The sequence below is a fragment of the Panthera tigris genome, chromosome B2, assembly GCF_018350195.1.
Source record: "Panthera tigris isolate Pti1 chromosome B2, P.tigris_Pti1_mat1.1, whole genome shotgun sequence".
In the NCBI taxonomy this organism is placed as follows: domain Eukaryota; kingdom Metazoa; phylum Chordata; class Mammalia; order Carnivora; family Felidae; genus Panthera; species Panthera tigris.
The window spans coordinates 25607399-25628467 of record NC_056664.1 but is presented as its reverse complement, the minus strand read 5'-3'; the positions used below and the strand labels follow the sequence as shown (position 1 = coordinate 25628467).

The 21069-nt window shown below is 40.2% G+C and overlaps 2 long non-coding RNA genes across 2 annotated transcripts in view; one reads left to right on the top strand and one right to left on the bottom strand.

The window, feature by feature from the left end:
* On the top strand, positions 1-19612 carry LOC122238570. The gene is made up of 4 exons (XR_006217526.1): positions 1-98; positions 4814-4893; positions 18641-18721; positions 19249-19612. It is a non-coding gene; the product is annotated as an uncharacterized LOC122238570 (long non-coding RNA).
* LOC122238569 overlaps positions 4555-21069 on the bottom strand; it is a 42930-nt gene continuing 26415 nt past the window's right edge. Inside the window, exons 2-3 of the long non-coding RNA XR_006217525.1 lie at positions 7733-7839; positions 4555-6984 (exon numbers count right to left, since the gene is read on the bottom strand). This is a non-coding gene — a long non-coding RNA (uncharacterized LOC122238569). The remainder of the gene's footprint in view (positions 6985-7732; positions 7840-21069) is intronic.

The window sequence follows — 21069 nt, the reverse complement described above, 5'->3', positions numbered from 1 at the left end:
GCAGCCCCGCCTCGCGTGTGAGGCCCTGCGGGGGTCACTGGAAGGGCTGACTGCCTCCCAAACCGATTGTGAAAGGAAAAGCACTTTCAAACGGATAGGTGAGTCGGGCTGGTACCGCCGCGCTCGCTCACAAGTGGAGAACACCCCGGGGACGGGAGCGAGGGGCGACAGAACTTAGCCTGGGCTTGTCTACTTCCAGAAGCAAAGGTGGAGTGACAGGCCTGTGGGTCTTATTCCACACCGCTCATCTTACACAGATGAGTCAGCTAGAATAAAATATCTGCTCAAGATCCCACACTAATTAGCTGTTCTGAACCCAGACACAGAAGCCAGGCGGCCTACCTTCTAGGACCTGAGCCCTTTTCCCCTGCTGGTGTTTGGGCTCTGGTGCTGCTGTGTATGCAGTCGCTACCATTTATCTCCAAAGTGATGGGAACAGACAGACTGAGCCGGACTGCCTCAGCACATGGGGGTGCTGACGCAGGGCGGGCTTGCGGATGGTTGATTCGGTTGTTCGAAAGGTCATCAGATACCCACATTCTTCCCATCCCTCGTGGCCAGTGACCAGAGACCCCAGCAACTAGAAGCCTTTCTTGTTGATGTGATGATGTCCAGAGGAAGAGAACAGATTAAATGACTTTCTGAAGCAGATTTCTCTTCCTATTTCAAATTCAAACCTGAATTAGTGCATTCTCCTGAGGGTCTGAATTAGGGAGAGAGGCAAGCCAGGTAACTAAATGTAAAGAGGCACACACTCTTAGGGGTTAACCCCTGTACTTAATGTGACCCTGACAGTGAGTGCCTCCTTAAATTTCACACCCTGGGTGCCTCCCTTTTCAAAAACTAACAGCGTTATTGAGACCTGTTAACAGACCATAATATTCACTCTTTAAAAGCATACAATTCAGTGGTTCTTAGTCTGTTCACAAAGTTGTACAACTATAACCACTATCTAACTCCAGAACATTGCATCACCTCAAAAAGAAACACCATGCCCATTCATGATTTTCTCCATTCCCTCTTCCCACAGCCCCCGGCAACCACTAATCCATTTTGCCTAGATTTGTCTATTGTGGGATATTATAGATAGAATCATATATAATATAGTCTTTTGTGACTGCCTTCTTTCACTTAGCACAGTGTTCTCAGGTTGATCTTTGCTGGTTCAAGGTAACAGTGATCTATATTTCATTTCTTTTAGTGACTGATGACATAATATTGTGTGTGTGTGTGTGTGTGTCCATTTTATTTATTCATTCATCAATTGGTAGACATTTGGGTTTTTTCTCTCTTTTGTTTGTTATGAATAATGCTACTATGAACATTCACATATAAGATTTTGTTTAGATGTATGTTTTCATTTCTGTTGGGTCTATACCTGGAGTGGAATTGTTAGGTCATATAGTAACTCTGTATTTAACTTTATGAAAAACTGCCAAACTATTTTTCCAAGCAGCTACAAAATTTTATTACCATCTGTGTACATGGGCTTCAGTTTCTCGAAATCTATGGTCTCTTTTTTTTTAACTTTAGAGGGTGTGAAAATGGCATTGCATGATGTTTTAGAGTTGTATTTCCTTGATGACTAATGATGTTGAGCATCTTTTACCTCCCCATGTGGTTACTGGCTCTTTGTAAATCTCCTTCAGGGGAAAATCCATTCAAATCTTTGCTCATTTTCAAATTAGATTATTTGTCTTTTTATTGCTGAGTTTTAACACTGTAGGTTTTTATTCACTTCATCATCATACTGCATGATCAAACTGCTTAAAAGACAAAACGAAAATCTTAAAAGCAATCCAAGAAAAAAGATACAGAAAAACAGAGATGAAAATGATATCCGAGTTTTCTTGGGGAAAAAATGCAAGCAAGAATACAGTGCAGAAACATTTTTAAAATACTGGGAGAAAAAAGAGAAACCATCAATCTAGAACTCTGTATGTTTCAAAAATACCTTTCGAAAATGAAGGTAACATAAAGACTTTTTCAGACATATGAAACCTGAAAGTTCTCACCACCAGCCAACCTTGCATGTCAAGACGTGTGAAAGTAATTCCTTCAGGCAGGCAGAATAAAAATAATAAAGGAACAAGGATGTACCCAAAGGAAGAAGAGCACTGTTAATAAGTATCAGATAAATACATAAGGCTTTCTTTCTTATTTCTTAAATGTCTTTAAAAGATAATATTTTAAATACTATTTTTTTTACATTTATTTATTTTTTGAGAGACAGAGACAGAGCATGAGCAGGGGAGGGGCAGAGAGAGAGGGAGACACAGAATCAGAAGCAGACTCCAGGCTCCGACCTGTCAGCACACAGCCCGACATGGGGCTCAAACCCATGAACCGTGAGATCATGACATGAGCCGAAGTCAGACGCTTAACTGACTGAGCCACCCAGGCTCCCCTAAATAGTATTTTAAGTGTCTTTAAAATAATAACAATGTATTGTGGGGTTCATAACACATATGAAAACAACAGCCCAAAGGTCAACAGAGTCTAATTCTCAAATTTATAGGAAAAAGCAAAGTACCCAACATAGCCAAAACAATTTTGAAAAATGGGAATAAAATTGGAGGGGTGCCTGGGTGGCTCAGTCTGTTAAGCAACTGACTTCGGCTCAGGTCAAGTCATGATCTCACGGTTTCTGAGTTCAAGACCCATATTAGGCTCTCTGGTGTCAGCACAGAGCCCACTTTGGATCCTCTATCTCCCTCTCTCTCTGCCCCTCCCCTGCTCATGCACACACGCGCTCTCTCTCTCTCTCTCTCTCTCTCTCAAAAATAAATAAACATTAAAAAATGTTTTAAAAAGAATAAAATTGGAGGACTTACATTACCTCAAAACTTACTATTAAGCTACAATAATCAAGTATTGTGGTATTGGCACCAAGATACACATTAGATCAACAAAATCAAATATAGTCCAGAAATAGAGCCATGTATATATGATCAGTTGATTTTTGAAAAAGGTGCAAATGCAGTTCAGTGGAGGAAGAATGCTCTTTTCAACATATGCAAAATGAGCTCAAAATGGATCATAGGCCAAAACATAAAATGTTATAGTATAAACTTAAGAGACATTCTCTCTGACTTTGACTTAGGCAAAGAGTTCTTAGATAAAGCACAATACATAAACAAAAAAGTTTAATAAATTGGACTTTGTTAAATTTAAGAACTCCTCTTTGAAAGATGCTGTTATCAAAATGAAAACTCAAGTCACAAGATTTGTGAAAGTATTTGCAAGTCGTGTGTCTGATAGAGAACTTGGTATTTGTAATAATGCTCAAAATTCAATAAACAAACAACCTCTCCCCAACAAAATAATAAAATATGTGTGAGAGATTTAAAAAGGTATCTCACCAGAGAACATATATGGATTGCAAATAGACACATGAAAAAATGCTGAACATTAGAGAATTAGAGAATGCAAACTAAAACCTCAATGAGATAACATTATACACCGATTAGAATGGTTACAATTACCAACACTGATCATACCAAGTGTGGGTGAGGATACAGAGCATCTGGAACTCTCATTTGATCTACTGGGTAAAACTATCTTGGAAAAAAATTTTGCATTTTCTTAAAAATTTAAACCTGCCAAATGACTCAGCTATTCACACTCCTATGTATTCACACAGGGAAATGAACACATACGTTCATACAAAGACTTTGCAAATGAACGATCATTGCAGTTTTATTTGTAATAGTTAAAATCTTTGCAACAGCCCAAACATCCAGCAGCAGATGAATGGAAGCAAACTGTAATGTATCCATACAATGGGATATAACTTTGTAATTAAAAAATGAACTACTGATGCACACTGTATGGATGAATCTCAAAATAATTGTACTGAGTGAAAGGAGCCATACCCAGAAAGTACATGCTGTATGATTCCATTTACATAATACTCTATAAAATGCAAATTAACCTATAGTGGCAGAAAGCAGAGTAGTGGGTGCCTGAGACTGAGGGTATGTGGGTAAGATGGGGCAAGGAGGGATGGGAGAGAAGGACTGAAAGGTATAAGAAGAGCCTTTAGGGTGTGATGGATATGCTAATTATCTTGATCATGGTGATGGTTTGACCAGTGCCTACAATATCACAACTTATCCAATTGTACATGTCAACTATGTGAAGTCCATTATATTCATTATACCTTAATAAAATTTTAAAGTAATTTTTTAGAGGACAAAAAAAAAAAATTAAAATTTGTAGATGCCTGTTTCCCAGTCCTATGGATTAATTTTTTCCCCAAATCCAGTTTAGAAAGCACGGTCCCTGAAATGGATGTGGTCTAACCAGGAACATAGTCTAGCTTGGTAGATTTTAATAAGAGCTGTAATGTAAATGGCTCAGGTAACAGACCAATGAGCCGTGAATCCAAAGTAGAAGCAGGAGCAACCATGATTCAGTCCAAGTCTTAAAAAATAAGCCAGGCAGCAGTCAGTGATGGTGCAAGTGGGAGTGTAAATCAGTTATTTTTTGGAGACCAATTTGGAAGAAGCCTTAAAATATGCCCAACTTTTATCTCAACAGTATTATGTTTAGGAAGGCTTCCTTTAAAACATTAAGGAATGAGCAACAGTACGGTACATAATATAACAGTGCAGCATGTAATATAAATAATTTAAATTACCCAAATTGTCTATAAGTAAATAGATCACAAGAAATATGGAAAGTCATACAAGTCAATTAAGGTTCATAGTAAGTAGGTGCTATAGAAGTCTATGATTAACTTGTGTGAAAGTTTAACTTGTGTTTATAAGTTTTTATTTCCATACATATTGTTGGTTGGAAACCCTCCTAGGAACTTCCTTGGAAGAATATGAAACCAGCTCCATGCTCGGAGGGCAGGGAGAGACTGAAGAAAGAGGCAGGCCACTCCAGGTTGGTAGACAGGTGACAGTTTTATTAAGCTTGGCTTGTATTGGGTGGCAGCAAGATGAATGGATCCCAGCACCCACCCACCAAATCTTAAAAAGTTTCTAAAGAGACCTTAAGTGAGTTCAGTCACATACACCATGCAGGTATTTTCCACGCCACATCAGTCTCAAAACCGTGTCCTTGGAGCAGTCTCTGCAAGTGGGAAAGGTAAGTGAAACCCACATACCCAGGACAGGGGAGAGAGTGTGTGGAGCCTCTGAGGGCCTGGATCCAGCTCACAGGTCAACTGGCAGTCATGCTTTTCAATGACCTTCCCCAAGGAAGGGGATATATAAAAATATACACATCTCACCATCAACAGTAGTGATTGCTGGGTGTGGATTTGTGTGGAGTTATTTCTAGAGAATGTATTATATGTCCTGGAGGGTCAATGGGGATAGCTGAACTGTCACCAAGGTTCTGGTCTAAAGGCTGTTGAAGGCAATAGCATTATGAGATACAGAGCCTCATGATCCCCCAGGGGACAGTTAAGATACAAAACCTGCTATAACTCCCTGACACTCCTTGAAACTAGATGTGCTCCCTGCCTGCCTTCACATAGCCACCAGGTGCATATCTGGTTAATGTCTAAAGATCCTCTGTGCCCTCTTTCCATGCTGTGATCTTCTTTGATACTTCTGTCTAATGAGATAGGAAATAAAGGCTGTGTGCAGGCTGCTGTGGCTGCTGCTGTCTCCCAGAGGCAGCCCTGCATGTCCGCTCACGTCTGTCTGAGAACTTCTTCAGTGCGTGGCCACAGATCTGTGGACAACTTAAATTTTATTCATATTTTCTATAGTCCAAATTTCTGCCACGACACATATTCTTTTGTAATCAAAATATACATTAATGTAGGGAGATCTTTTCTTTAGCAAGAGATACGCCTGAGCCACATCGGAGCATGTGTGATAAACACAGGCCATTGTTCCCAGGAGCTGGTGAGTATGTGAGGGTTTCCTTGGGGGCTTCAGGAGAACTAAGCAGAGTTTGGTGTGTGCTTCCAGGGACAGAGATGGAGAGGGCTGCAGGCTTCTGCTTCAGAGTACCACCTCCTAGCCCAGTCCTGAAGCTCATTGCTAAGGCCTGGACATGTACCTCAGTTATTTCTACAAGGGACTCTCTGAGATATGGAACATGCAGGGCTGTGTGTGGCACTGAAGAAGACACTGAGGGATACTGCCTCAATTGTTGAAGAGACAAACCCCGGGTGGCTGCAGGGTTAACATGTCAAGATCTCTGGCTTTGTGAGCCACAGGGCCTGGGCACTGGCATTTCCTGAGGAGGTTGGCAGGAGTGGGCAGCAGAGCTCTGATGTGATCCCAGGACAGAAGAGCAGAGGACTGGTCCATGGATCCCTGAGATGCTCCAAAAACACCCACAAATAGTAAGCACAGTCTGAGAGGGGAGCCATCCCAGATTATAGAGGGAGGGCAGAACCACTCAAGGACACCTCAAATATTGCAAAACAAGCATCAGCCCCAAACATCACACATCCAAAGCCTCAGTTATTCAAGCAGCTGTGGAATGCTCCCAACAAACATTCACAAACCACCCAAGTGCACACATTTTATTTTGCCATGCAAATTGCTACACTGATTTGGTCACTCAAGATTTAAATCAAGGCAAGGTAGGCAGAAGGGGAAGGGAGGACATGGCGAGCAACCGTGCCTTTTTATGGAGAAGAGAACCCACTACAGAACAAAATGCTGCCAGTTTTGTGGTGCCAGAGGAAGAGAAGAAAAGGACCGTCCGTGAAGTCTGGGTTCTGTTCTGTGGCCCAGGCAGTCCTGAACACAGACACTCCCTCTGTGCCTTCTTCACTAGTCCTTTTGCAAGGTTTCTGTGCATGACCTTGGACACACACTTCTTATTAACATTCCAGGAAAGTTGGCCTTGGCTTCCTTAAACACACCAGTCCTAAACTTCAAAAAAAAAGACTCCAAGCTGTAAGTCTCCTCCAGCTTTAATCTGTGGAGGAGAAATTGAACTTTCTTTAGTCAGCTTTTTTGGATTTGTCCAGGATCTGAACTTCTCAGATGTTAGTGTTTTTTCCACCTGGAAAAACAAAGTTAAATCCTAGAATCCAGACAACATAATGTGCCCATGCACACATGTATTATCCCCCACCTGTCTCCCAGCACCCACACCCCCGGTGTAACTACGTGGGAAGTTCTGGTCCAAGACAATGCACAGATTTTTTCTTCTTATAAACACACCAAAACTCTTCCCAAATTCTCATGTTTTCCCTGTCCTAGGGACACAAGAGTAAAACAGCTACAAAACAACTAAGGCCAGCAGAGTTTTTCAAAAAGAACTATTTTTCCCTAAACTCATTTAAAATATTTAATCTGAAATACCTAATTCAAAATTCTTATAATCGATTGTTACATTTACTGACATTACTGTGAGTCAGAGGGCAGTCTGACAAAGGAGAGACAAAGGTCGTAGCTCTCTCTAACTAGGGAAGAGGAGAAAATCAAAGATTATCTGTGCAGGAAGGGTGGGCTCTTCCTGAGAGCTGAGAGCGGAAATGGGAATTACAAAAGCATAACTTCCGGCATCTCCCATTTGCCCTCACTTGCAAGCTAGCTGCCTGCCCTGGAGTCAGCCTGGCCCCTAGGAGCTGTCACTCATTCTGAGTGTCCACAGGGAAGGAGGAAAGGAGATACAGGGGCTTCCACTTGTATCTGCTCCTCCCCTTACCCAGAGCTCCAGTGAGCGCTCCTCTTCAACGACAACTCATGGGACATCAGCTCTAGTTCGTCTCTACTAATTTTCTTCAAGTAGCCATGAAAGATCTCACCTGTGTCCCCACAAGAGAAGCACATTCTGGTCCCATGAGAGAAGGCAGGGAAATCAGGCAGGCCCCTCGCAGCACCCAGGACAGCCGTGAGCTGGAGCTGGCCCTACCTGTGGCAAGAGGCCATTGTCAAACTTCCAGGAACTTTGCAAGCCAGTTGTTAAAATCTTGGTAATTAAAGTCAGCCACGGAGAGAGCATTTATACCACAGGAACCAGCAAACATCATTATTCAGGGCCTCTTCCTCCCCCACCCAACACATACACATCCCTTTTGGATCCGCTGAGCCAGTTTGCCACTGATCCTCTACCTCCCACATACAAGTTTACTTTTCCGTCCTGAACTCTCTTCCTTTCCTGTTAGAGAGAGAGGTCTCTCCTCCTAAGAGAAGTTCCCCACTTGTGGTTTAGATCCTTGCTACTCACAGTGTGGTCCATGGGCCAGCAGTATCTGTATTATGTGCAATCTTGTTAGAAATAAAAACCTTGAGTCCACACCCACACCTACTGAACAGAGTCTGCATTTAAACAAGATTGCGAGGATAGCCATAACAAGGTAGCACAGATTGAGTGGCTTGAACAACAGAAATTGTATTTTCTTGCAATTCTGGAGGTTAGAAATCTAAGATCAAGGTGTCAACAAAGTTGGTTTCTTCTGAGGCCTCTCTCCTTGGCCTGTAGATGGCCATCTTCTCTCTGGGTCTTCACATGGTTCTTCCTCTGTGTCTATGTCCAAATCTCCTCTTCTTATAAGGACATCAACCGTGTGGGGTTAAGGCCCACCCTAACGACCTCCTTTTCACTTAACCACTTCTTTAAAGACCCCATCTCCAAATATGGTCACATTCTGAGTACAGGAGGGTAAGGACTTCAACATATGAACTTCGGAGAACACAACTCAACCTATAACAATTTTTAGACACATTAATATTTGAGAAACACTGACTAGATCAATCCCTACCCTCTTTTCTAATACTCTTGTTCAATGATTACTGAGTCTTCAACAAGCCCCTCCCTTCAGAATAAAGAATAATGTCCTTATATTTTTGGCACACTCTCTTAGCTTCATCAAAACATGTCCTTACCAGCAATTCAATACCCAGTAGAAATGCATATACATGTTCACAAAAAGACATGCAGTGGTATTCATCGAGCGCTATTTGTAATAACCCAAAGTTGGAAAGTCCCCGAATGCTGGCTTGTGGATGGAATTAGAGAAACGAGCTCAGGCTGGAATCCACAGACACTCAGACTCACTGCTTAGGGCTTACCATGGCCAGATGGGTATTGCTGTCAGGAGGCAGAATGATATTGTGTCTTCCTATGCATAGGGCAGCCCCAGGTCTGGTGTTTGGATCTGTCTATAAACCCTGTTTTAAAGGTTTTTTTTTTTAATGTTGATTTCTGAGAGGCAGGGGAGGGAGACGAAGTGCAAGCAGGGGAGGGGAAGAGACACAGGAAGACACAGAATCTTAAGCAGACTCCAGCCTCTGAGCTGTCAAAACAGAGCCCAACGCAGGGCTCAAACCCACAAATTGTGAGATCATGACCTGAGCTAAAGTTGGATGCTTAACCAACTGAGCCACCCAGAAGCCCCTATATACCCTGTTTTTAATTTATCTGGCTTAAATATCATATATACTGTTTCTTTTTCCTAACAAAAACAGGAAATCAAAATTAGATTACTGAAAAATGAGCATAGTTTACCCCCCAAAATGACACATCTAACTGGAAGAACCCCTCAGGGATAGATAAGAGAGTTTTTACCTCTGTGTTTTTATGCTGATAAATGTAAAATATTCATCAGTACATCTTAGTGTTGAGTACAAAGTGCTATTGTTCCCACATATCAAATAGAGAGAATAGAGTGGCAAATATAGAGAGACATAAACTTTCTATATTAGTTTTGGAAGGAATTGTGTTTTTTTCTCTTTTGAAAACCTGCATAAAGAAATACCCCCATGGATCTTCCAATTTAAAAGTATTTCTCAGGGTACCTGGCTGGCTCAGTTGTATAAGCGTCCAGCTTCAGCTCAGGTCATGATCTCATGGCTCGTGAGTTCAAGGCCTGTATCATGTTCCTTGCTGACAATGCATCTGCTTGAGATTCTCTCTCTCTCTCTCTCTCTCTCTCTCTCTCTCTCTCTTTCTCTCTCTGTCAAGGTGCATAAATAAACTTAATTTTTTTTCTCCAAGGGGCACCTGGGTGGCTCAGTTGGTTAAACATGGGACCCTTGATTTCAGCTCAGGTCATGATCTCATGACTCTTGAAATCCAGCCCCCCCATGGGGTTCCATGCTGACAGTGCATGGAGCTTGCTTGGGATTCTCTCTCTCCCTGTCTCTCTGCCCCTTCCCTGCTCATGAACTCGCTTGCTCTCTCTCAAAACAAATAAAATAAACTTAAAAAAAAGTATTTCTCCAAGTTAAGAGGATCATCAACTAATATTCCAGCCTTTGGGGAAAAGGTTCTGGTGAGAAAAGGTATTGTTGGCCAAAGGGAGTTATCCTTCCATCCTGAAGTTATATCATATAAATATAACTATATAACTATAAAGCTTAAAAATGTATTCAAATATATTTTATACTTTATATATTTGAGTAATATGTATATTAAGTTGATGGAGGCCAAATCCAAGCTATTGATCCCATCCATCATCACATTCAAAAGGGAGTGTAGGAAAGGGTTTAATGTTAGCCTTAACAGTCTTAAAAACGGTAACACTTTTTTCCTGAGCTCAGAATTGTAGAGTCCTCAATCTTAAGACAACAAATATGCATCACTGGGACTCAGGGCCAAGATGGCGGAGCAGCATGGAAGTTTTTTTTGCCTCTCTCATCCCTGAAATGCAGCTAGATCAACACCAAACCATCTTGCACACCTAAAAAACTGATCTGAGGATTAACACAACAATCTGGACAACTGGAACCACAGAACTCAGCAGGTATAGGGTGTGGAGAGGAGAACTGGGAGAGAGAAGCTGCGAGGGTAGTTGCTTGCAGAGAGAGGATGAAGACAGGTGGAGAGTACAGAAACTCCCCCCCCCACACAGAAAGCAGCTGGAGAGAAAGATAAAGAGTGGAAACAGCCATAAGAGACTTAATAAGAAAGGGAGAAGGGAGAAAGGAGAAAGGAGAGGGTTTAAATTCCATTAAGTCTCTATAAACAGCAGAGTGCAGAATCTGAAACTCTGCAGATACCTGGAGGGGCTCTGGTGGGAAGGGTGAATCCCCAGGAGCAGACAGCCAAGTCTAAGGGGGCCTCAGGCCACACGGGGAGAGGCGGTTCCTCTGCTGAGAGGGCATTTGGTAGAGGCTGTGCGGCCTCCCCACAGGAAAAGGTCCCAGCAAACCCCAGAGAACAGCCATGTTTGCTGGTGTTGGAAGAAGGCCATTAAGGGTGAAGCTGGGCACCAGATATGTGTTGTGATTTACCATAATCTTTGCAATGCTGCTGCTACATGATCCTGTGAACTTTTTCTGGGGCTAGATGGCACCTGGCCACAGTCTCTGGGCATGTGCAGCAGCATGGTTGTGCAAACATTTCTGGGTACTGGCTGGTACCCAGCCATTGATCAGCAAGACCCTCCCCCAAAGGATCAGAGCAAGTCAAAGCAACAGGGTCCTCAGAAGTGAAGGGTTTAGAAACACAGCTCCATCTGAGATAATACTCAGGAGGGAAGTGCCACCTGACAGGCTAATGGTCTGGTAATGGACAGAAGCAGAAACAAAAAGGGGTGGTTGATTACCTGTGGGGGGAGCACAGAGTTCTGATACTAGAGACTGGGTAGCTGGGTAACACATTTTCACCCCTCCCATGCATGTGCATACACGCCTACACACGCCACACATTCCACTCCAGTAAACTAAGCAGCACTATCTAGTGGAGAACGGAGCACGAACCACGCTCTAGAGGAACACCACAAGTCTCTCCGCCTGTGTAGTTTACGGACTATAAAGTGCATCTTAGTTTGACTTCTAGGGGAAACTGGATGTAATTTCAATCATATTTAATTCTGTTCACTGGTCCATCTATTCAATTTTTTTCTTTTTTTTTCTTATTCTTGAATACAGAAAGAGAAAAAAATGTTTTTATTTTCCATTTTTATAAAAAAGATTTTAAATTTTTTTTCCTAATATATTTTTTTACGTTTTTGGAAATTTTTTTAAAATTCTATTTTACTTTCATTTCATTTTATTCTATTTTACTGTATTCATTTTTTTAAATTTTCAAACGTTTTCCTTTTCTTTTTTTTCCCTTTTCTTCCCCTTTTTTCTCTATTCTATCAAGCTTTTCTCAACAACCAGACCAAAACACACCTAAGATCTAGCATCTTTTATTTGATTTTTTTGTGTTGTTGTTAATTTTTAAATTTTATTTATTTATTTTCATTTATTTTTTATTTCATTAATTCTTTTTCTTCCTTGAAAATGACAAAACAAAGGAATTCACCTCAAAAGAAAGAACAGGAAGAAATGACAGCCAGTGACTTAACACAGATACAAGCAATATGTCTGAACCAGAATTTAGAATCACAATAATAATAATAATAATAATAATAAGCTGGGGTTGAAAAAAGCATAGAGTTCCCCTCTGCAGAGATAAGAAAAGTAAAATCTAGTGAGGACAAAATTAAAAATGCTATAACTAAGATGTAATCTCAAATTGATGCCATGGCATCAAGGATGGATGAAGCAGAGCAGCGAATCAGCGATATAGAGGACAAACTTATGGAGAATAATGAAGCAGAAACAAAGAGGGAAACTAAGGCAAATGAGCACAATATAAGAATTAGAGAACTACAATGAGTTCTGACGCATTAAAAAGGAATAACATCCAAATCAAAGGAGTCCCAGACGATGAAGAGAAAAAGGGGTAGAAGGTTTATGTGAGCAAATCACAATGGAAAACTTTCCTAGCCTGGGGAAAGACACAGACATCAAAATCCATGAAACACAGAGAACTCCCATTAGATTCAACAAAAATTGACTATCAACAAGGCATATCATAGTCAAATTCACAAAATACTCAGACAAGGAAAGAATTATGAAAGCATCAAGGGAAAAAAAAGTCCTTAACGTATAAGAGAAGACAGATCAGGTTCATAGCAGATCTATTCACAGAAACTTGGCCGGCCAGAAAGGAGTGGCAAGGCATATTTAATGTGCTGAATTGGAAAAACATGCAGCCAAGAATTCTGTATCCAGCAAGACTGTCATTCAAAATAGAAGAAGAGATAAAAAGTTTCCCAGACAAACAAAAATTAAAGGAGTTTGTGACCACTAAACCAACCCTGTAAGAAATTTTAAGGGCCACTCTCTGAGGGGAGAAAAGATGAAAATATAAATACATACATACATACATACATACCAAAAGCAACAAAGATTAGAAAGGACCAGAGAACACCGCCAGAAACTCCAACTCTACAAGCAACATAATGGCAATAAATTCATATCTTTCAGTATTCACTCTAAATGTCAATGGACTCAATGCTCCAGTCAAAAAATGGAAAAGAAATCAAGATCCATCTATATGCTGTTTACAAGAGACACATTTTAGACCAAAATACACCTTCAGATTGAAAGTAAGTGGATGGAGAACCATCTATCATGCTAATGGTCACCAAAAGAAAGCCTGAGTAGCCATACTTATATCAGACAATCTAGATTTTAAAATAAAGACTGTACCAAGAGATGAAGAAAAGGGCATTATATCATAATTAAGGGGTCTATCCACCAAGAAGATATAACAATTGCAAACATTTATGCTCCAAAGGTGGAGGCACCCAGATGTATAAATCAATTAATCACAAACATAGAGAAACTCATTGATAACAATACGATAATAGTAGGGGATTTCAACACCCCTACTTACAACGATGGACAGATCATCTAAAAAGAAAATCAGCAAGGAAACAATGGCTTTGAATGACACACTGGACCAGATTGACTTAACAGATATATTCAGAACATTTCATCCTAAAGCAGCAGAATACACATTCTTCTCCACTGCACATGGAACATTCTCCAGAAGAGATCATATAATGGGACACAAATCAGCCCTCAACAAGTACACAAGATGGAGATCATGCCATACATATTTTCAGATCACAACGCTATGAAACTCAAAATGAACCACAAGAAAAAATTTGGAAAGACAACAAATACTTGGAGACCAAAGAACATCTTACTAAAGAATGAATGAGCTAACCAGAAAGTTAGAGAGGAAATTAAAAAGTACATGGAAGCCAATGAAAATGATAATACCACAGTCCAAAATCTCTGGGACCCAGCAGAGGTGGTCATAAGAGGAAAGCCTGTAGCAATCCAGGCCTTCCTAAAGAAGGAAGAAAGATCTCAGATACACAACCTAACTTTACACCTTAAAGAACTGGAAAAAGAACAGTAAATAAAACCCCAAAACAGCAGAAGACAGGAAATAATAAAGACTAGAGCAGAATTCATTACTATAGAAACCAAACAACAGTATGACAGATCAATGAAATCAGAAGCTGGTTCTTGGAAAGAATTAACAAAAATGAAAAACTCCTAGCCAGTTTGATCAAAAAGAAAAAGGAAAGGACCCAAATAAATAAAATCAAGACTGAAATAGAAGTGATCACAACTAACACTGAAGAAATACAAACAACAATAAGAGAATATTATAAGCAATCATACACCAATAAATTGGGCAATCTGGAAGAAATAGACAAATTCCTAGAAACATATAAACTACCAAAACTAAAACAAGAAGAAATAGAAAATTTGAACAGACTCATAACCAGTAAATAAATAGAATTAGTAATCAAAAATCTTCCAATAAAACAATAGCCCAGGGCCAGATGGCTTTCCAGGGGAATTCTACCTAACATTTAAAGGAGAGTTAATACCTATTCTTTTGAAGCTGTTCCAAAAAACAGAAATGGAAGGAAAACTTCCAAACTCATTCTATGAAGTCAGCATTGCCTTGATTCCAAAAACCAGACAAAGACCCCACTAAAAAGGATAACTACAGACCAATTTCCCTGATGAACATGGATACAAAAATCCTCAACAAGATACTAGCCAACCAGTTCCAACAGTACATTAAAACAATTATTCACCATGACCAAGTGGGATTTATACCTGGGATGCAGAGCTGGTTCAATATCCACAAATAATCATTGGGATAAATCACACCAATAAAAGAAAGGACAACAACCACATGATCCTCTCAACAGATGTAGAGAAAGCATTTGACAAAATATAGCATCCTTTCTTGATAAAAACCCTCAAGAAAGTAGGGATAAAAGGATCATAACTCAAGATCATAAAAGCCATACATGAAAGACCCACTGCTATTATCATCCTCAATGGGGAAAACCAGAGCTTTCCCCCTATGGTCAGGAACACAACAAGGATGTCTACTCATGCGACTGTTATTCAACATAGTATTGGAAGTCCTAGCCTCAGCAATCAGGCAACACAAATAACAAAAGGCATCTAAATTAGCAAGGAGGAAGTCAAACTTTCACTCTATGCAGATGACACGATACTCTACAGAAAACCCAAATGATTCCACAAAAAAACTGATAAAACTGATCAATGAATTCAGCAAAGTCACAGGGTATAAAATCAACCCACAGAAATCATTTGCATTTCTATACACCAATAATAAAGCAACAGAAAGAGAAATAAAGGAATTGATCCCATTTACAATTGCACCAAAAACCATAAAATATCTAGGAATAAACCTAACCAAAGACGTGAAAACTCTATACACTGAAAACTATAGAAAGCTTATGAAAGAAATTGAAGAAGACACAAAAAATTGAACAATATTCCATGCTCATGGATTGAAAGGACAAACATTGTTAAAATGTCAATACTACCCAAAGCAATCTACATGTTCAATGCAATCCCTATCAAAATAACACCAGCATTTTTCACAGAGCTAGAACAAATAATCCTAATATTTGTATGGAACCAGAAAAGACCCCGAATAGCCAAAGCAATCCTGAAAAAGAAAACCAAAGCTGGAGGCATCACAATGCCAGACTTCAAGATGTATTACAAAACTGTAATCATCAAGACAGTCTGGTACTGGCACAAAAATAGACCCCCAGATCAATGAAACAGAATAGAGAACCCAGAAATGGACCACAAATGTATTGTCAACTAATGTTTGACAAAGCAGGAAAGAATATCCAATGGAATAAAGACAGTCTTTTCAGCAAATGGTGGTGAAAAAACCGGACAGCAACATACAGAAAAATGAAACTGTACCACTTCTTACACTATACACAAAAATAAATGCAAAATGGATGAAAGACCTAAACATAAGACAGGAAGCCATCAAAATCCTTGAGGAGAAAGCAGGCAAAAACCTCTTTGACCTGGGCCACAGCAACTTCTTAATCAACACATCTCTGGAGGCAAGGGAAACAATGGCCAAAATTAACTATTGGGACCTCATCAAAATAAAAAGCTTCTGCACAGCAAAGGAAACAATCAGCAAAACTAAAAGGCAACCGATGGAAAGGGAGAAGATATTTGCAAATGACATATCAGATAAAGGGTTAGTATCCAAAATCTATAAAGCACTTATCAAACTCAACACCCAAAAAACAAATAATACAGTGAAGAAATGGGCAAAAGACAGGAATAGACACTTTTCCAAAGAAGACATACAGGTGGGACGCCTGAGTGGCTCAGTTGGTTAAGCGTCTGACTTTGGCTCAGATCATGATCTCACTGCTTGTGGGTTCGAGCCCCACATCAGGTTCTGTGCTGACAGCTCAGGGCCTGGAGGTTGCTTCAGATTCTGTGTCTCCCTATCTCTCTGCCCCTCCCCTGCTCATGCTCTATCCATCTCTCTCTCTCAAAAACAAATAAGCATTAAAAAAAAGACATCCAGATGACTAACAGACACATGAAAAATGCTCAACATGACTCATCATAAGGGAAATACAAATCAAAACCACAATGAGATACCACTTCACACTGATTAGAATGGCTAAAATTAACAACTCAAGCAACAACAGATGTTGATGAGGATGCAGAGAAAGAGGATCTCTTGCACTGCTGGTGGAAATGCAAACTAGTGGAGCCACTCTGGAAAACAGTGCAAAGGTTCCTCAAAAAATTAAAAATAGAACTACCCTATGACCCAGCAATTGCACTACTAGGTATTTATCCAAGGGATATAGGTATGCTGTTTCAAAGGGGCACATGCACCCCAATGTTTATAGCACCACTACAGACAATGGCCAAAGTAAGGAAAGAGCCCAAATGTCCATTGACAGATGAATGGATAAAGAAGATGTAAGATATGTACGTATGTATATATGAGATATATATGAGATATGTATGTATACACACACACACACACACACACACACACAATGGAGTATTACTCGGCAATCAAAAAGAATGAAATCTTGCCACTTGCAACTATGTGGATGGAACTAGAGGGTATTATGGTAAGCGAAATTAGTTAGAGAAACACAAATATCATATGACTTCACTCATATTTAAGATACAAAACAGATGAACTTAAGGGCAGAGAAGCAAAAGTAATATAAAAACAAGGAGGGGGACAAAACATAAGAGATTCTTAAATACAAAGAACAAACTGAGGGATGCTGGAGGAGTTGTGGGTGGGGGTATGCACTAAATGGGTAAGGGGCATTAAGGAAGCCCCTTGTTGGGTTGAGCACTGGGTGTTATACATAGGGAATGAACTACTGGAATCTACTCTTGAAATCATTATTGCACTATATGCTAACCAACTTGGATGTAAATTTATAAATAAATAAATAAATAAATAAATAAATAAATAAATAAATAAAAATAAAGATATCCATCACAGGGATTCACACACTGATAAAAATTAGAAAGTACCAATCATTTATCCATACTGAATTAAATAAAGATGGTACATCTCCATAGGTGGAGAAAAAAAGGCAAATAGGCATCATTGTCACCTACATTGCAAGAAAGTGAGTAAATGCAGAGCATGATAGCATGATACACACGTGCTGTCTGTCTCCGTGCTCCAGGGCTGAGAGGAAACTTACCTCCAATCCAAACCACACTGCCAAGGACAGAAGATGGATTTGACTAAGGATGAAAAAACAGAACTTTGAATATGAAAATGATTTTAGGTTTTTTTCTCTCTTCCCCCCAGTAAAAGACACACAGGGGACATGAAATCCATTCAGCAAAAGATTAAGAATTGAGATGTTTTGAAATAAGTTAATTATTTTTGTCCATCAAAATCTTTCCCATCTTATTACTTAAAGTTGTAGTATCTGAAAAATATTTCCATATCTGGTTGACCTTTAAGAGTCCTCCCAGATAAAAGATAAACAGGGTCCCAAAAAGGAAGCATTTTTCAGGGATTTCCCAGCACTGTCCAGAAGGGAGGAGGTTTAAGTATTTTTTGAAAATCACTATTTCATGACCTTACAGACCCAAGACAAATAACAGAATTGTGTTGCTGGCCTGGGGATCCAGCAAGCACACACAAACAGCCCTCTGATAACCGAGTCACAGGGCTAAACCCGAAAATACTATGCCCCAGCCAGGCATAGTCCCTCTTTCCTTCCTGACTCAGAGACCCCCCAAGCTAGCATCTCACACCATCACTGTGTGACCTAGCTACTTGTCTTTTCTGTGACTATTCTGTATCCTTAGCACAGGACAGCCTCTCTAGATCTGCCTCAGGGAGCTCTGAGAGGATTCCTTACAAAGAGCACAAATACTGAGTGGGGCTCTATTCCGTAAAAGTTTCCACAACTTTGAAAACACTTTTTTCCCCTCTTACCATGTTTCTACCATAAATACTTGCACAGGTTATGCTGCATTTCAAGATTCATTACTCAATTAACAAAAAAGTATAACCATCTACTATCTGTCTGTCACTGTGCTAGGTGCTTGGCATCAAGTTCAAGACACAGTATCTGACTTGAGGTGACTCAGAGCCTGATGACAGAGGCCGAAAGTATAGAAAGGTACTTTCAGGGTGTTATGAGAAAATGGATGGTGGCAGCTATGATCCCCCAATGCCAAGAATTTCCCTGTCCCACACTTATACTCCATATGGACTCCATTAACTTCTGTCCCCCACACCAGACTGTAGGCCTTATGATGGCCTCACTTTCCTACACTCATTTTCTGTCAACAGCATCAACCACCACAGTGTCTGAAATATATTTGTGGAATGACTCAAAGGCTTCATAGTGGGATGTGATCATTTAAAAATATAGGTCTCCAACTGAACAAAAAGAGAAAAAGCATTTTAAATCTGGATCGTCATGGTAACTTAAGAGAACAGAGAGTAAGAAAGGTCTTCTGGGAATGGACTGGAATAGGTCTGGATGTGTGTGTGTGTGTGTGTGTGTGTGTGTGTGTGTGTTTTCAGGGTAGGGGTTAGGGAGAATGCAATGGCAGGGAATGATAATTGAAAATTAATTCTGAGGCCAAATCAGGAAAGACCTATAAAATCTACAGATAACTCCCCATAATTATTTGTTTTCAGATATAAAGAGCTTGGCAGTTGGCTCCCATCTTCCCGCTCATCACGTGTTTTCAAATATTTCAGCTTTTATAGAAGAAAGAGAAGTACGGTGAAAGAGAAGCCAAGCAACCAAGAAAAGTGGCAGGTCATTCCCTGTGCCCCTAATATCATCCTCCAATATTGAAAGATCAGGCTGATGTTCAAAAATGAACATTAACCAGACATTTCCTGGAATCACCACAGCTAATCCTGGAAGACCCAGCCAGCCAAAGGACCCAGGATCATCGCCAAGGAGACTTAAGCCCAGAGCAGGCAACCTCCATGGCATGGCACCACCAGGGCAAGGATGTATTTGTGACTTACAGAACAACTCTGGGCACTGCCAACCAGTCAGATGGCCAGGATCATTCCACCAATTCATTAATCTCATTATCACATCACCCTGTGTATTATATGGTAGTTTTATTTTTGTTTTTGTTTTTTTGCTTCACTTACTGCATTAAAGAAGGGTTTTTCTGGACTAAGGAATTTTATAGAAGCCAGCCCGATTCAAAGGCCTCAGTTTCACAGTAAGATTTTTATTTAGAAAGACTATTTTTGCCAGTAGTGCAGATTTGTGAGACAGAGGAAAGGACCAGGCTGTACTTGGAGGACCAGTCAAGTAGCAATTAAAATAATAGTGTAGAAGATACAGTGAGACTCTGAACTCAGGCAGCAGCAGTGTGACTCAGGAGAGGGGGCAAATTAAAGAGATCTTGCAGGGGAACCAGTTCACCCACCAGAGGTTAAGACCAGGGAGGACTCCGGATGGCTGAGCTTCTGACTTCTACAGCAGGGTGGGGGATCGGGAGGCAAGGGGGAGAAGCAGGTATGGGTGCAGGAGGATGGACATACTGAGAGTGACACCAGAGAGAGATGTGTCAGAAAACAATAAAAAAGAAAGACATAATTCAGAAATAGTATTAAAATTCAAAATTACAAAAGTGTATTTCTAAGCACAATTTTAAGGCAGTGGAGTTATAGACAGCCCCCAACTTACGACACGTTGGCTTATGATTTTATTTTACGTTGGCGCAGAAGTGACACGCATTCAGTAGAAACCATATTGGGAATTTTGAACTTCTCCCAGGCTAGCAATATGCGGGACTATCCTCTCTCATGACACTGGGCAGCAGCCGCAGCTCCCAGGCAGCCACACGGTCACCAGGGTCAACAACCAGTATGCTTACAACCACTCTGTGCCCACACAACCATTCTGGTTTTCACTTCTAGTACAGTATTTAATAAATTTCATGAGATCATTAACACTAAAATAGGCTTTGTGTTAGATGATTTTGCACAATTGTGGACTAAGCACAGCGTATTTGGAGCACCTTTAAGGTAGGCTAGACTAAGATATAACGTTTGATAGGTTAGGTATATTAAATGCACTTTCAATTTGGGATATTTTCACTTTATGATGGGTTTATTGGGACATAACTCCACTGCAAGTCAAGGAATATCTGTTCATCATTCTCTGCTCTTCTGTAGTTTCTCTGTTATTTTCCTTTACACACTTTTTCTCCAAAGGCTGTCGGTAGTTCTGAGAAAACACTGTGTGCCATGTTCATTAGCTTCATTGAGAAGTGAGTGGAAACCTTGGTGAATATGTCCATCTTTGTTTAAACAAAAGTGTCTGTTAACAGAAAACACCACCAACTGCTTTGAACACTGTATTCTAATTCCCCAAAGAGTGACCTCCAAACAAATCTCTGTACCAAAGATCAAGTGGGTTCCTTTTTGAAAAGGAATTTAATTGTCTAGCACAGGCTTTCTCAACTATACAGCATTACTGACATTTGG